General features: G+C 41.1%; 1 long non-coding RNA gene across 1 annotated transcript; it reads left to right on the top strand.

The window, feature by feature from the left end:
* The first annotated feature begins 7,304 nt into the window (after positions 1-7,304).
* Positions 7,305-9,299, top strand: LOC137030818 (uncharacterized). The gene is made up of 3 exons (XR_010896463.1): positions 7,305-8,018; positions 8,733-8,801; positions 9,208-9,299. It is a non-coding gene; the product is annotated as an uncharacterized lncRNA (long non-coding RNA).
* Positions 9,300-16,201: the final 6,902 nt, after the last annotated feature.

Here is a 16,201-nt window from a genome sequence, read left to right as displayed (position 1 = left end):
TGGGTCTACGACAAACGGTGCGGGACGAGTTACGCGCCAAAGTTTTGTTCAGGTGAATAGTAATTACAATACTAGAATGTACATTTCCTGAAGAAAATGTGAATGGTGCTTGCAGTGGCAAAACTCGGCACTCTTGATTAGCATTATGCTAACATAATTACCGTCCTGCTGGGATGTTTTTAGCAAGATGCTAACATGATTAGCATGTTCTTGCAGATTATCTTTGCTAACACCCTTAGCATCCTGCTAACATGTTCTTAGAAAGATGCTAATCATGTTAACATAATGCTAGCAACATGCTAACATGATTAGCATAATGCTAGCATGATGCTAGCATGATTACAATGTTGTTAGCATGTTTTTAACAAGATGCTAACATAATTAGCATGTTTGCTAGCATGATGCTAACATGATTAGCATGCTACTAGCATGATACTAACACAATTAGCATGTTACCAGCATTCTGCTAACACATTTTTACTAGTTTGTGTCATGTTTAAACCCTAAGCTAATCACTATTAGCATGTAGCTATTCACTGATAGCATGTGTAGCATGTTGGAAGTCCAGTTTGCTAGCATGAGTCAACAGAGCCAACCGCCATGTCTCTATGATGCTCTGATGCAGAGATATAGATCTTGCAAAACGGTTGCTAGGGTATTCTGTTTGGTTGCTAGGCAGTGGCTTGGCAGCTGCCAGTAATGATAAACCAAAGGCTGCTTGCCAGTATGAATGATATAAACCAACCCCCATGCCTCTATGATATTCAGATTTGAAGATATCCCTCTTTGCTTTGGGTTGCTAGGGTGCTCTAAATGGTTGCTAGGACGTGGCTATGAAGTGTTTAAGGTGATTCGTGATTGGTCGTTTGCTGCCCCGAGTCAAATGAGCCCACCCTCATGTTTTTATGACACTCCTATCCAAAGATATTCATTTGATCTTTTTCAATGGAAGTCTATGGAACTTGTTGCTATGGTGCTCTATATGGTTGCTAGGGCGTGGCTTGATAGCTTCACAATGAACCTGAGACACTGATTGGTTGCCTGAGTAAAATGAGCCCACCCCCTTGTCTTTAAGACATTGTGATCCAGAGTTATGTTCAATACAAAATCCCTATGTAATTTCCCATAGTAGGAAAAACACAGTACTTCCTGGTTCATGGGCACGGCTTCACCATAGTATGTCTATGGGGCAACTTTGGGCAGCTCTTGCGCCCCAGGGGTACAACTTACACCCCATTTTGAGGTATGGTCTGAGAGAGCCTATCAGGCTCTTCAAACGTGGTAACCCACATGTTTCTGTGAAATTCTCGTTAGGAGCTATTACTCATCAAAGTTAGTCCCAATGCAAAGTCTATGGGATTTTTTTCGCTACTTTTTCGCCCGCCGGACGAACATCGTACACCCGATCGCTTATAAAAGTCATAGCACACCTGTCCTCAATGAGCCGGTCGATTTGACACCTCATTCATGGGTCTATGACAAAAACTGCGGGAGGAGTAGCGCGCAGAAATTGTGTCCAGAAGAAGAAGAAGAAGAATAATAAGTATGCAGAAGAATAAGAATGGAGCTTTGCCTTTGGCAAGCACCATTAACTAGAATGTACATTTCCTGAAGAAAATGTGAATGGTGCTTGCAGTGGCAAAACTCAGCACTCTTGATTAGCATGATGCTAACATAATTACCGTCCTGCTAGGATGTTTTTAGCAAGATGCTAACAGATTAGCATGTTGCTAGCATGATGCTAACACCCATAGCATGATGCCAGCATGTTTTTAGCAAGATTCTAATCATGTTAGCATAATGCTAGCAAAACATGCTAACATGATTAGCATAATGCTAGCATGATGCTAGCATGATTACCATGTTGCTACCATGATTTTAACAAGATGCTAATCATGTTAGCATAATGCTAGCAACATGCTAACATGATTAGCATAATGGTAACATGATGCTGGCATGATTACCATTTTGCTTAGCATGTTTTTAACAAGATGCTAACATGATTAGCATGTTGCTAGCATGATGCTAACACCCTAAGCATGCTGCTAGCATGTTTTAAACAAAATGCTAGTCATGTTAGCATAATGCTAGCAACATGCTAACATGATTAGCATAATGCTAGCATGATGCTAGCATGATTACCATGTTGCTAGCATTATTTTAACCAAATGCTAATCATGTTAGCATTATGTTAGCAACATGCTAACATGATTAGCATGTTACTAGCATGATGCTAACACCCATAGCATGCTGCTAGCATGTTTTAAACAAGATGCTAATCATGTTAGCATAATGCTAGCAAACATGCTAACATGATTAGCATAATGCTAAAGCATGATGCTAGCATGATTACCATGTTGTTAGCATTATTTTAACAAGATGCTAATCATGTTAGCATAATGTTAGCAACATGCTAACATCATTAGCATAATGCTAGCATGATGCTAGCATGATTACCATGTTGTTAGCATGTATTTAACAAGATGCTAACATGATTAGCATGTTTGCTAACATGATGCTAACATGATTAGCATGCTACTAGCATCATGCTAACACAATTAACATGCCACTAGCATTATTCTAACACATTTTTACTAGTTTGTGTCATGTTTAAACCTTAAGCTAATCACTATTAGCATGTAGTTATTCACTGCTAGCATGTGTAGCATGGTGGAAGTCCAGTTTGCTAGCATGAGTCAAAAGAGCCAACCGCCATGTCTCTATAATGTTCTGATGCAGAAATATAGGTGTTTCAAAACGGTTGCTAGGGTACTCTGTTTGGTTGCTAGGGAGTGGCTTGGTAGCTACCAATGATGATACTCCAAAGGCTGCTTGACAATATAAACCAACACCCATGTCTCTACGATGTTCTGATGCAGAGATATAGATCTTGCAAAACGGTTGCTAGGGTACTCTGTTTGGTTGCTAGGGAGTGGCTTGGCAGCTGCCAGTAATGATAAACCAAAGGCTGCTTGCCAGTATGAATGATATAAACCAACCCCCATTCCTCTATGATGTTCAGATTTGAAGATATCCCCTCTATGCTTTGAGTTGCTAGGGTGCTCTAAATAGTTGCTAGGGCGTGGCTATGATATCTTGAAGGTGATTCGTGATTGGCCGTTTGCTGCCCCGAGTCAAATGAGCCCACCCTCATGTTTCTATGACACTCCTATCCAAAGATATTCCTTTGATCTTTTTCAATGGAAGTCTATGGAACTTGTTGCTAAGGTACTCTCTATGGTTGCTAGGGCGTGGCTTGATAGCTTTAAAATTATCTTGATAGACTGATTGGTTGCCTGAGTAAAATGAGCCCACCCCCTTGTCTCTATGACATTGTGATCCAGAGTTATGACTTGTCAAAGTTCGTCCCAATGTTAAGTCTATGGGATTTTTCGCACGATTTTTCGCCCGTCGGACGAACATCGTACACCCGATCGCTTATAAAAGTCATAGCACACCTCTCCTCAATAAGCCGGTCGATTTGACACCTCATTCATGGGTCTAGGACAAAAGCTGCGGGAGGAGTAGCGCGCCAAAATTTTGTGTGGAATAATAATAATAATAATAATAATAATAATAAGTATGCAGGAGAATAAGAATGGAGCTTTGCCTTTGGCAAGCACCATTAATAACTAGAATGTACATTTCCTGAAGAAAATGTGAATGGTGCTTGCAGTGGCAAAACTCGGCCCCGGTTGCTAGGGTGCTGTAATTGGTTGCTAGGGCGTGGCTATGAAGTTGCTGTGTCACTACTTATTGGCTGGCCGAATCAAAAGAGCCTAGCCCCAAGTCTCTATGACCTTCTGATCCAAAGATATGATCTCACAGATTTGGTCCCCATGTTAAGTCTATGGGACATTTTTCAGACGATTTTTCGTCCGCTGTGCAAACATCGTACACCCGATCGCTTAGAAAAGTCATAGCACACCTCTCCTCAATAAGCCGGTCGATTTGACACCTCATTCATGGGTCTACGACAAACGGTGCGGGACGAGTTACGCGCCAAAATTTTGTTCAGGTGAATAGTAATTACAATACTAGAATGTACATTTCCTGAAGAAAATGTGAATGGTGCTTGCAGTGGCAAAACACCTGACTCGGTTGCTAGGGTGCTGTAATTGGTTGCTAGGGCGTGGCTATGAAGTTGCTGTGTCACTACTTATTGGCTGGCCGAATCAAAAGAGCCCAGCCCCAAGTCTCTACGACCTTCTAAACCAAAGATATGATCTCACAGATTTGGCCCCCATGTTGTCTATGGGAGTTTTTTCAGCCGTTTTTTCGTACGCTGTGCGAACATCGTACACCCGATCGCTTAGAAAAGTCATAGCACACCTATCCTCAATAAGCCGGTCGATTTGACACCTCATTCGTGGGTCTACGACAAACGGTGCGGGACGAGTTACGCGCCAAAGTTTTGTTCAGGTGAATAGTAATTACAATACTAGAATGTACATTTCCTGAAGAAAATGTGAATGGTGCTTGCAGTGGCAAAATCGCCACTCGGTTGCTAGGGTGCTGTAATTGGTTGCTAGGGCGTGGCCATGAAGTCACTACTTATTGGCAGCTTGATAGGCCGAGTCAAAAGAGCCCAGCCCCAAGTCTCTATGACCTTCTAAACCAAAGATATGATCTCACAGATTTGGCCCCCATGTTAAGTCTATGGGAGTTTTTTCAGCCGTTTTTTCGTACGCTGTGCGAACATCATACACCCGATCGCTTAGAAAAGTCATAGCACACCTCTCCTCAATAAGCCGGTCGATTTGACACCTCATTCGTGGGTCTACGACAAATGGTGCGGGACGAGTTACGCGCCAAAGTTTTGTTCAGGTGAATAGTAATTACAATACTAGAATGTACATTTCCTGAAGAAAATGTGAATGGTGCTTGCAGTGGCAAAATTCGGCACCGGTTGCTAGGGTGCTGTAATTGGTTGCTAGGGCGTGGCTATGAAGTTGCTGTGCCACTACTTATTGGCTGGCCGAATCAAAAGAGCCCAGCCCCAAGTCTCTATGACCTTCTGATCCAAAGATATGATCTCACAGATTTTGACCCAATGTTAAGTCTATGGTAGTTTTTTCAGCCATTTTTTTCATACGCTGTGCGAACATCGTACACCCGATCGCTTAGAAAAGTCATAGCACACCTCTCCTCAATAAGCCGGTCGATTTGACACCTCATTTGTGGGTCTAGGACAAACGGTGCGGGACGAGTTACGCGCCAAAGTTTTGTTCAGGTGAATAGTAATTACAATACTAGAATGTACATTTCCTGAAGAAAATGTGAATGGTGCTTGCAGTGGCAAAACTCAGCACTCTTGATTAGCATGATGCTAACATAATTACCGTCCTGCTAGGATGTTTTTAGCAAGATGCTAACAGATTAGCATGTTGCTAGCATGATGCTAACACCCATAGCATGATGCCAGCATGTTTTTAGCAAGATTCTAATCATGTTAGCATAATGCTAGCAAAACATGCTAACATGATTAGCATAATGCTAGCATGATGCTAGCATGATTACCATGTTGCTACCATGATTTTAACAAGATGCTAATCATGTTAGCATAATGCTAGCAACATGCTAACATGATTAGCATAATGGTAACATGATGCTAGCATGATTACCATTTTGCTAGCATGTTTTTAACAAGATGCTAACATGATTAGCATGTTGCTAGCATGATGCTAACACCCTAAGCATGCTGCTAACATGTTTTAAACAAAATGCTAGTCATGTTAGCATAATGCTAGCAACATGCTAACATGATTAGCATAATGCTAGCATGATGCTAGCATGATTACCATGTTGCTAGCATTATTTTAACCAAATGCTAATCATGTTAGCATTATGTTAGCAACATGCTAACATGATTAGCATGTTACTAGCATGATGCTAACACCCATAGCATGCTGCTAGCATGTTTTAAACAAGATGCTAATCATGTTAGCATAATTGCAGCAAACATGCTAACATGATTAGCATAATGCTAGCATGATGCTAGCATGATTACCATGTTGTTAGCATTATTTTAACAAGATGCTAATCATGTTAGCATAATGTTAGCAACATGCTAACATCATTAGCATAATGCTAGCATGATGCTAGCATGATTACCATGTTGTTAGCATGTATTTAACAAGATGCTAACATGATTAGCATGTTTGCTAACATGATGCTAACATGATTAGCATGCTACTAGCATCATGCTAACACAATTAACATGCCACTAGCATTATTCTAACACATTTTTACTAGTTTGTGTCATGTTTAAACCTTAAGCTAATCACTATTAGCATGTAGTTATTCACTGCTAGCATGTGTAGCATGGTGGAAGTCCAGTTTGCTAGCATGAGTCAAAAGAGCCAACCGCCATGTCTCTATAATGTTCTGATGCAGAAATATAGGTGTTTCAAAACGGTTGCTAGGGTACTCTGTTTGGTTGCTAGGGAGTGGCTTGGTAGCTACCAATGATGATACTCCAAAAGCTGCTTGACAATATAAACCAACACCCATGTCTCTACGATGTTCTGATGCAGAGATATAGATCTTGCAAAACGGTTGCTAGGGTACTCTGTTTGGTTGCTAGGGAGTGGCTTGGCAGCTGCCAGTAATGATAAACCAAAGGCTGCTTGCCAGTATGAATGATATAAACCAACCCCCATTCCTCTATGATGTTCAGATTTGAAGATATCCCCTCTATGCTTTGAGTTGCTAGGGTGCTCTAAATAGTTGCTAGGGCGTGGCTATGATATCTTGAAGGTGATTCGTGATTGGCCGTTTGCTGCCCCGAGTCAAATGAGCCCACCCTCATGTTTCTATGACACTCCTATCCAAAGATATTCCTTTGATCTTTTTCAATGGAAGTCTATGGAACTTGTTGCTAAGGTACTCTCTATGGTTGCTAGGGCGTGGCTTGATAGCTTTAAAATTATCTTGATAGACTGATTGGTTGCCTGAGTAAAATGAGCCCACCCCCTTGTCTCTATGACATTGTGATCCAGAGTTATGACTTGTCAAAGTTCGTCCCAATGTTAAGTCTATGGGATTTTTCGCACGATTTTTCGCCCGTCGGACGAACATCGTACACCCGATCGCTTATAAAAGTCATAGCACACCTCTCCTCAATAAGCCGGTCGATTTGACACCTCATTCATGGGTCTAGGACAAAAGCTGCGGGAGGAGTAGCGCGCCAAAATTTTGTGTGGAATAATAATAATAATAATAATAATAATAATAAGTATGCAGGAGAATAAGAATGGAGCTTTGCCTTTGGCAAGCACCATTAACACTCTGAGGTCTAAAAACGCGCCGGCGCGTTTTGCAGTTTTTTTTTCACATTGCAGCAAAACAGACTTAAAATACTCCGTCATTTTTTGTCATAGAGACATAAGTAATATATCAATTGAAACTATAGAATGTCTTCTTTTTTTTGTGTACACTCACAATCAAAATAAAACTTTGTGCTTTTTAAAAATAAATAAAATATACAGGGTGTGCTGTCCTGCCGTCTCCGTCTCTGCAAACATCGTTCTAAAACGTCACTAAAAGTAACTAAAATAGATGGCTTATACATGCTACATGGACATGAGAGATATGTCTTTGGAAAGCTTTAAGTGTCTACTTTTAAACAAAACAAATAAATTCTAAAACAAATATTCTCCCTTTATGTAATCAGTATAAAAGTAAAGAGAGGTACTGTTTCTCCTGTCTGACCTAATTATCTTTAATGTGTGCCCGCCCACGCGCAGAGCGCTCTATTCATAAGATAATGTGCTGAGGCGATTTATGCAAACTGTAAACGCCCCTAACAGCGTCTTAAAAAGCATCAAGTTTCATCAGATTCATTCGCTGTCCTTCGCGTTTGGAAGATGGCACACTACACAGGTGAGCAGGCTCTTCAGATGGTCCTGGACAGTGAGGAAGTTCACTCTTTCCTCGGAAGAAGAACACGACTCTGACGATGAACGTCTGCATTTTGAAGAGCGACTTGATCCAGCTGAAGATACAGTTTCTGATGAGTAAGTGATTTAGTTTTACTTAAATTATTTGACGTGTTTTTTTTTTCTATATAAGCGTACATATATTTGCCTTATATTTACATCTATCTATATAACTATATATATAACTTTATCTCATAAAAACGCTTATAAATAGAATGCTTTTCTGTTGATATAGGGCCTACTTAAATTATTTATATAAGCGTACATCTATATTTGCCTTATATTTACTTCTATCTATCTATCTATCTATCTCTATATCTATATATATATATATATATATATATATAGATATATATATATATATATATATATATATATAACTTTATCTCATAAAAATGCTTATAAATAGAATGCTTTTCTGTTGATATACTCAAATTATTTGACGTGTTTTTTTTTTATATACAAGCGTACATCTATATTTGCCTTATATTTACATCTATCTATAAATATATATATAGCGTATCTAAGTACCGTATATGATAGGCGTGAATGTGCTAAAATATGCTTGGTTGTGAAATGCGCGAACATGTTGCTATTTGCTAAATGTGCTAACTGATATAGCAGACTGTAAACGTTTACACATTCGCACACTTTGTCCGGTAATGGCCAATTGACAGACATATACAGCATGCTTGTATACCTGTTACTTTCCTGTCAGTTATGCATAGCTAATGGTATGAGAGTATTATCTTATATGCTAATAATAACTGGGTTTTTTTTACATTTTTTTAGGAATGTGGATCCATCACTCTCACATTCACCTGCAATTCCCACTAGGAGGGCACGCAGCAACACAGTTGAGTAAGTACACTTTTACCCACTATATGGTAGGCCTATATTGAAATCTGTAAGATTTTTCATGTTTTTAAAATAAGTTTCGTCTGCTCACCAAGGCTGCATTTATTCAATTAAAAATACAGTAAAAACAGTAATATTGTGAAATATTATTACAATTTAAAATAACTGTTTTCTATTTGAATATATTTCACAAAGTCGTTTATTCTTGTGATGTCCAGCATCATTACTCCAGTCTTCAGTGTCGCATGATCCTTCAGAAATCATTCTAATATGATGATTTGCAGCTCAAGAAACATTTATTGTTTACAATTGTTCAGAAATGTTTCATAAGTAGCAAATCATCATATTTGATGATAATATTTGATGATAATATTAATAAGATTCATATTTGATGATAATATATTTGCAGAGCTCTGTGGTGTGTCGTCACAGAAAGCAGCTCCAAAACGGACCAAAAGTGACCATGTACCGGTTCCAGGAGCAGAGCTGACATCAGATGCATGGAATAATGCCACCGCTGGTCATCGGAACTGCATGCTTTGCAAAGTACAGCTTGGTAAAAAGCAAGACACACCTTGGAAATGCCAGGCATGTGACATTTACTTGTGTCTTCAGTTGAACTGTTTTCAAAAATGGCACACAGATGTGTGACTGTTCAGATTCTCTGTTCACCACCTCTCACTGACCATTGGGCTGCAAAGATTATCTATATGTGATCAAGCAGGTTATGTATAGGGTGTAAAAGTGGGCTTTTTTTTATAAACCTTACCTTTATTTGCCTGTATACACAAAAAATGTGCCTTTGACCCTAGTTTATATGTGGATTATATTGTTAACTTTATTTTAAATAAAAAAGAAAAAAAACAATGATATGTCTTGTCTTTGCATTTTCTTAGTTGACTCAGTCACATTCCTGACTGAATGGCTCATTATGCGGCTCATTAGGGGCAGGGTCTTAATCTCCCCAGGTGTAAATCACTTCATTATTCATGAAGAGTCACACCTCTTCGCATATGGCCTACCTAAACAAAAAGTGTCTTAGAAATTTAAAATCAATACAATGTTTTATGTGTCAGAGTAGGGAGGATCATTTCCACATCATTTTGAAGCAAAAACTCTACACTAAAATATACAATTCTCAAAAGTCTTGTGAAAAAACATTTAGTATGCATTTTTAGGTATTGTTTCAGTTACTTTTTTTTTTTGTTTTTTCAATAACCACGCATAAACATTATTCCTTTAAAAACACAAACATGTACATACATGTTCCTCACATATTATGGTAGCCTAGTTTGTGCTGAATACAGTGTAATGACACTTTTGTCATTAATATGTTTATAACCAACTGATAAAAGCACAAATGTCAGGGCATGTCAAAACTTCTCCAGGGCCCAAAATCAGCCTCAGACTCCAGAGGGTTAACTAGAATGTACATTTCCTGAAGAAAATGTGAATGGTGCTTGCAGTGGCAAAATTCGGCACCGGTTGCTAGGGTGCTGTAATTGGTTGCTAGGGCGTGGCCATAAAGTCACTACTTATTGGCGGCTTGATAGGCCGAGCCAAAAGAGCCCAGCCCCAAGTCTCTATGACCATGTAAACCAAAGATATGATCTCACAGATTTGGCCCCCATGTTAAGTCTATGGGAGTTTTTTCAGCCGTTTTTTCGTACGCTGTGCGAACATCGTACACCCAATCGCTTAGAAAAGTCATAGCACACCTCTCCTCAATAAGCCGGTCGATTTGACACCTCATTCGTGGGTCTGCGACAAACGGTGCGGGACGAGTTACGCGCCAAAGTTTTGTTCAGGTGAATAGTAATTACAATACTAGAATGTACATTTCCTGAAGAAAATGTGAATGGTGCTTGCAGTGGCAAAACTCGGCCCCGGTTGCTAGGGTGCTGTAATTGGTTGCTAGGGCGTGGCTATGAAGTTGCTGTGTCACTACTTATTGGCTGGCCGAATCAAAAGAGCCTAGCCCCAAGTCTCTATGACCTTCTGATCCAAAGATATGATCTCACAGATTTGGTCCCCATGTTAAGTCTATGGGACATTTTTCAGACGATTTTTCGTCCGCTGTGCAAACATCGTACACCCGATCGCTTAGAAAAGTCATAGCACACCTCTCCTCAATAAGCCGGTCGATTTGACACCTCATTCATGGGTCTACGACAAACGGTGCGGGACGAGTTACGCGCCAAAATTTTGTTCAGGTGAATAGTAATTACAATACTAGAATGTACATTTCCTGAAGAAAATGTGAATGGTGCTTGCAGTGGCAAAACTCGGCACTCTTGATTAGCATTATGCTAACATAATTACCGTCCTGCTAGGATGTTTTTAGCAAGATGCTAACATGATTAGCATGTTGCTAGCATTATGCTAACACCCTTAGCATCCTGCTAACATGTTTTTAGAAAGATGCGAATCATGTTAACATAATGCTAGCAAAATGCTAACATGATTAGCATGTTGCTAGCATTATGCTAACACCCTTAGCATGCTGCTAGCATGTTTTTAGAAAGATGCTAATCATGTTAGCATAATGTTAGCAAAACATGCTAACATGATTAGCATAATGCAAGCATGATGCTAGCATGATTACCATGTTGTTAGCATGTTTTTAACAAGATGCTAATCATGTTAGCATAATGCTAGCAACATGCTAACATGATTAGCATCATGGTAACATGATGCTAGCATGATTACCATTTTGCTAGCATGTTTTTAACAAGATGCTAACATGATTAGCATGTTGCTAGCATGATGCTAACACCCTAAGCATGCTGCTAGAATGTTTTAAACAAAATGCTAGTCATGTTAGCATAATGCTAGCAACATGCTAACATGATTAGCATAATGCTAGCATGATGCTAGCATGATTACCATGTTGCTAGCATTATTTTAACCAAATGCTAATCATGTTAGCATTATGTTAGGAACATGCTAACATGATTAGCATGTTCTAGCATGATGCTAACACCCTAAAGATGCTGCTAGCATGTATTAAACAAGATGCTAATCATGTTAGCATAATGCAAGCAAACATGCTAACATGATTAGCATAATGCTAGCATGATGCTAGCATGATTACCATGTTTTTAGCATGATTTTAACAAGATGCTAATCATGTTAGCATAATGTTAGCAACATGCTAACATCATTAGCATAATGCTAGCATGATGCTAGCATGATTACCATGTTGTTAGCATGTATTTAACAAGATGCTAACATGATTAGCATGTTTGCTAACATGATGCTAACATGATTAGCATGCTACTAGCATCATGCTAACACAATTAACATGCCACTAGCATTATTCTAACACATTTTTACTAGTTTGTGTCATGTTTAAACCTTAAGCTAATCACTATTAGCATGTAGCTATTCACTGCTAGCATGTGTAGCATGGTGGAAGTCCAGTTTGCTAGCATGAGTCAAAAGAGCCAACCGCCATGTCTCTATAATGTTCTGATGCAGAAATATAGGTGTTTCAAAACGGTTGCTAGGGTACTCTGTTTGGTTGCTAGGGAGTGGCTTGGTAGCTACCAATGATGATACTCCAAAGGCTGCTTGACAATATAAACCAACACCCATGTCTCTACGATGTTCTGATGCAGAGATATAGATCTTGCAAAACGGTTGCTAGGGTACTCTGTTTGGTTGCTAGGGAGTGGCTTGGCAGCTGCCAGTAATGATAAACCAAAGGCTGCTTGCCAGTATGAATGATATAAACCAACCCCCATTCCTCTATGATGTTCAGATTTGAAGATATCCCCTCTATGCTTTGAGTTGCTAGGGTGCTCTAAATAGTTGCTAGGGCGTGGCTATGATATCTTGAAGGTGATTCGTGATTGGCCGTTTGCTGCCCCGAGTCAAATGAGCCCACCCTCATGTTTCTATGACACTCCTATCCAAATATATTCCTTTGATCTTTTTCAATGGAAGTCTATGGAACTTGTTGCTATGGTGCTCTATATGGTTGCTAGGGCGTGGCTCGATAGCTTCACAATGATCCTGAGAGACTGATTGGTTGCCTGAGTAAAATGAGCCCACCCCCTTGTCTCTATGACATTGTGATCCAGAGTTATGTTCAATACAAAATCCCTATGTAATTTCCCATAGTAGGAAAAACACAGTACTTCCTGGTTCATGGGCACGGCTTCACCATAGTATGTCTATGGGGCAACTTTGGGCAGCTCTTGCGCCCCAGGGGTACAACTTACACCCCATTTTGAGGTATGGTCTGAGAGAGCCTATCAGGCTCTTCAAACGTGGTAACCCACATGTTTCTATGAAATTCTCGTTAGGAGCTATTACTCGTCAAAGTTTGTCCCAATGCAAAGTCTATGGGATTTTTTTCGCTACTTTTTCGCCCGCCGGACGAACATCGTACACCCGATCGCTTATAAAAGTCATAGCACACCTCTCCTCAATGAGCCGGTCGATTTGACACCTCATTCATGGGTCTATGACAAAAACTGCGGGAGGAGTAGCGCGCAGAAATTGTGTCCAGAAGAAGAAGAAGAAGAATAATAAGTATGCAGAAGAATAAGAATGGAGCTTTGCCTTTGGCAAGCACCATTAACTAGAATGTACATTTCCTGAAGAAAATGTGAATGGTGCTTGCAGTGGCAAAATTCGGCACCCGGTTGCTAGGGTGCTGTAATTGGTTGCTAGGGTGAGGCTATGAAGTCATTAGTTATTGGCTGCTTGATAGGCCGAGTCAAAAGAGCCCAGCCCCAAGTCTCTACGACCTTCTGATCTAAAGATATGATCTCACAGATTTGGCCCCCATGTTAAGTCTATGGGAGTTTTTTCAGCCGTTTTTTCGTACGCTGTGCGAACATCGCACACCCGATCGCTTAGAAAAGTCATAGCACACCTCTCCTCAATAAGCCGGTCGATTTGACACCTCATTTGTGGGTCTACGACAAACGGTGCGGGACGAGTTACGCGCCAAAGTTTTGTTCAGGTGAATAGTAATTACAATACTAGAATGTACATTTCCTGAAGAAAATGTGAATGGTGCTTGCAGTGGCAAAATCGCCACTCGGTTGCTAGGCGGTTGCTAAGGTACTTGGTGTGGTTTCTAAGGTGTTGCTAGGCGGTTGATAGGGTGTTCTGGGTGGTTGCTGGGGTGTTGCTAGGCAGTTGCTAAGGTACTTGGGGTGGTTGCTAAGGTGTTGCTAGGCGGTTGCTATGCGGTTGCTATGGTAACCTGGGTGGTTGCTGGGGTGTTGCTAGGCAGTTGCTAAGGTACTTGGGGTGGTTGCTAAGGTGTTGCTAGGCGGTTGCTAGGTGGTTGCTATGCGGTTGCTATGGTAACCTGGGTGGTTGCTAGGGTGTTGCTAGGCGGTTGCTAAGGTACTTGGGGTGGTTGCTAAGGTGTTGCTAGGCGGTTGCTAGGGTGTTCTGGGTGGTTGCTAGGCGGTTGCTATGGTAACCTGGGTGGTTGCTGGGGTGTTGCTAGGCAGTTGCTAAGGTACTTGGGGTGGTTGCTAAGGTGTTGCTAGGCGGTTGCTATGCGGTTGCTATGGTAACCTGGGTGGTTGCTGGGGTGTTGCTAGGCAGTTGCTAAGGTACTTGGGGTGGTTGCTAAGGTGTTGCTAGGCGGTTGCTAGGTGGTTGCTATGGTAACCTGGGTGGTTGCTGGGGTGTTGCTAGGCAGTTGCTAAGGTACTTGGGGTGGTTGCTAAGGTGTTGCTAGGCGGTTGCTAGGTGGTTGCTATGCGGTTGCTATGGTAACCTGGGTGGTTGCTAGGGTGTTGCTAGGCGGTTGCTAAGGTACTTGGGGTGGTTGCTAAGGTGTTGCTAGGCGGTTGCTAGGGTGTTCTGGGTGGTTGCTAGGCGGTTGCTATGGTAACCTGGGTGGTTGCTATGGTGTTACTAGGTGGTTGGGAGTTGTCACAGATACTTACTATGGAGTTTCTATAGAGTTCTTAGCATGTTCTCAGCCCACTTTAGCACTTAGCTAATCACTATTAGCATGTAGCTATTCACTGCTAGCATGTGTAGCATGTTGCAAGTACAGTTTGCTAGCATGAGTCAAAAAAGCCAACCCCCATGTCTGTACGATGTTCTGATGCAGAGATATAGGCCTTGCTAAATGGTTGCTAGGGTACTCTGTTTGGTTGCTAGGGAGTGGCTTGGCAGCTGCCAATGATGACACTCCAAAGGCTACTTGCCAATATAAGCCAACCCCCATGTCTCTACGATGTTCTGTTGCAGAGATATAGGTCTTGCAAAATGGTTGCTAGGGTACTCTGTTTGGTTGCTAGGGAGTGGCTTGGCAGCTGCCAATGATGATACACCAAAGGCTGCTTGCCAGTATGAATGATATAAATCAACCCCCATGCCTGTATGAAATTCAGATTTGAAGATATCCCTCTATGCTTTGGGTTGCTAGGGTGCTCTAAATGGTTGCTAGGGGGTGGCTATGAAGTGTTGAAGGTGATTCGTGATTGGCCGTTTGCTGCCCCGAGTCAAATGAGCCCACCCTCATGTTTCTATGACACTTCTATCCAAAAATATTAATTTGATCTTTTTCAATGGAAGTCTATGGAGCTTGTTACTAAGGTGCTCTATATGGTTGCTAGGGCGTGGCTTGATAGCTTCACATTGATCCTGAGAGACTGATTGGTTGCCTGAGTAAAATAAGCCCACCCCCTTGTCTCTATGACACTGCAATCCAGAGTTATGTTCAATACAAAATCCCTATGTAATTTCCCATAGTAGGAAAAACACAGTACTTCCTGGTTCATGGGCACGGCTTCACCATAGTATGTCTATGGGGCAACTTTGGGCAGCTCTTGCGCCCCAGGGGTACAACTTACACCCCATTTTGAGGTATGGTCTGAGAGAGCCTGTCAGCCTCTTCAAACGTGGTAACCCACATGTTTCTACGAAATTCTCGTTAGGAGCTATGATTCGTCAAAGTTCGTCGCAATGTTAAGTCTATGGGATTTTTCGGCTACTTTTTCGCCCGCCGGACGAACATCGTACACCCGATCGCTTATAAAAGTCATAGCACACCACTCCTCAATGGGCCGGTCGATTTGACACCTCATTCATGGGTCTAGGACAAAAGCTGCGGGAGGAGTAGCGCGCAGACGAAAAAGTGGAAGAAGAAGAAGAAGAATAATAATAAGTATGCAGGAGAATAAGAATGGAGCTTTGCCTTTGGCAAGCACCATTAACTAGAATGTACATTTCCTGAAGAAAATGTGAATGGTGCTTGCAGTGGCAAAATTCGCCACTCGGTTGCTAGGATGCTGTAATAGGGAGCCAACCAACATGTCTATACGATGTCGTGGAGCTGAGATATGTCTTCTTTATATCGCAATATGGTTGCTAAGGTGCACTAAATGGTTGCTAGGGTATGGCTACACAGTTACTATGGT

Source organism: Chanodichthys erythropterus, chromosome 11 (genome assembly GCF_024489055.1).
Source record: "Chanodichthys erythropterus isolate Z2021 chromosome 11, ASM2448905v1, whole genome shotgun sequence".
In the NCBI taxonomy this organism is placed as follows: Eukaryota; Metazoa; Chordata; class Actinopteri; order Cypriniformes; family Xenocyprididae; genus Chanodichthys; species Chanodichthys erythropterus.
This window is presented reverse-complemented; position numbering and strand designations above follow the sequence as displayed.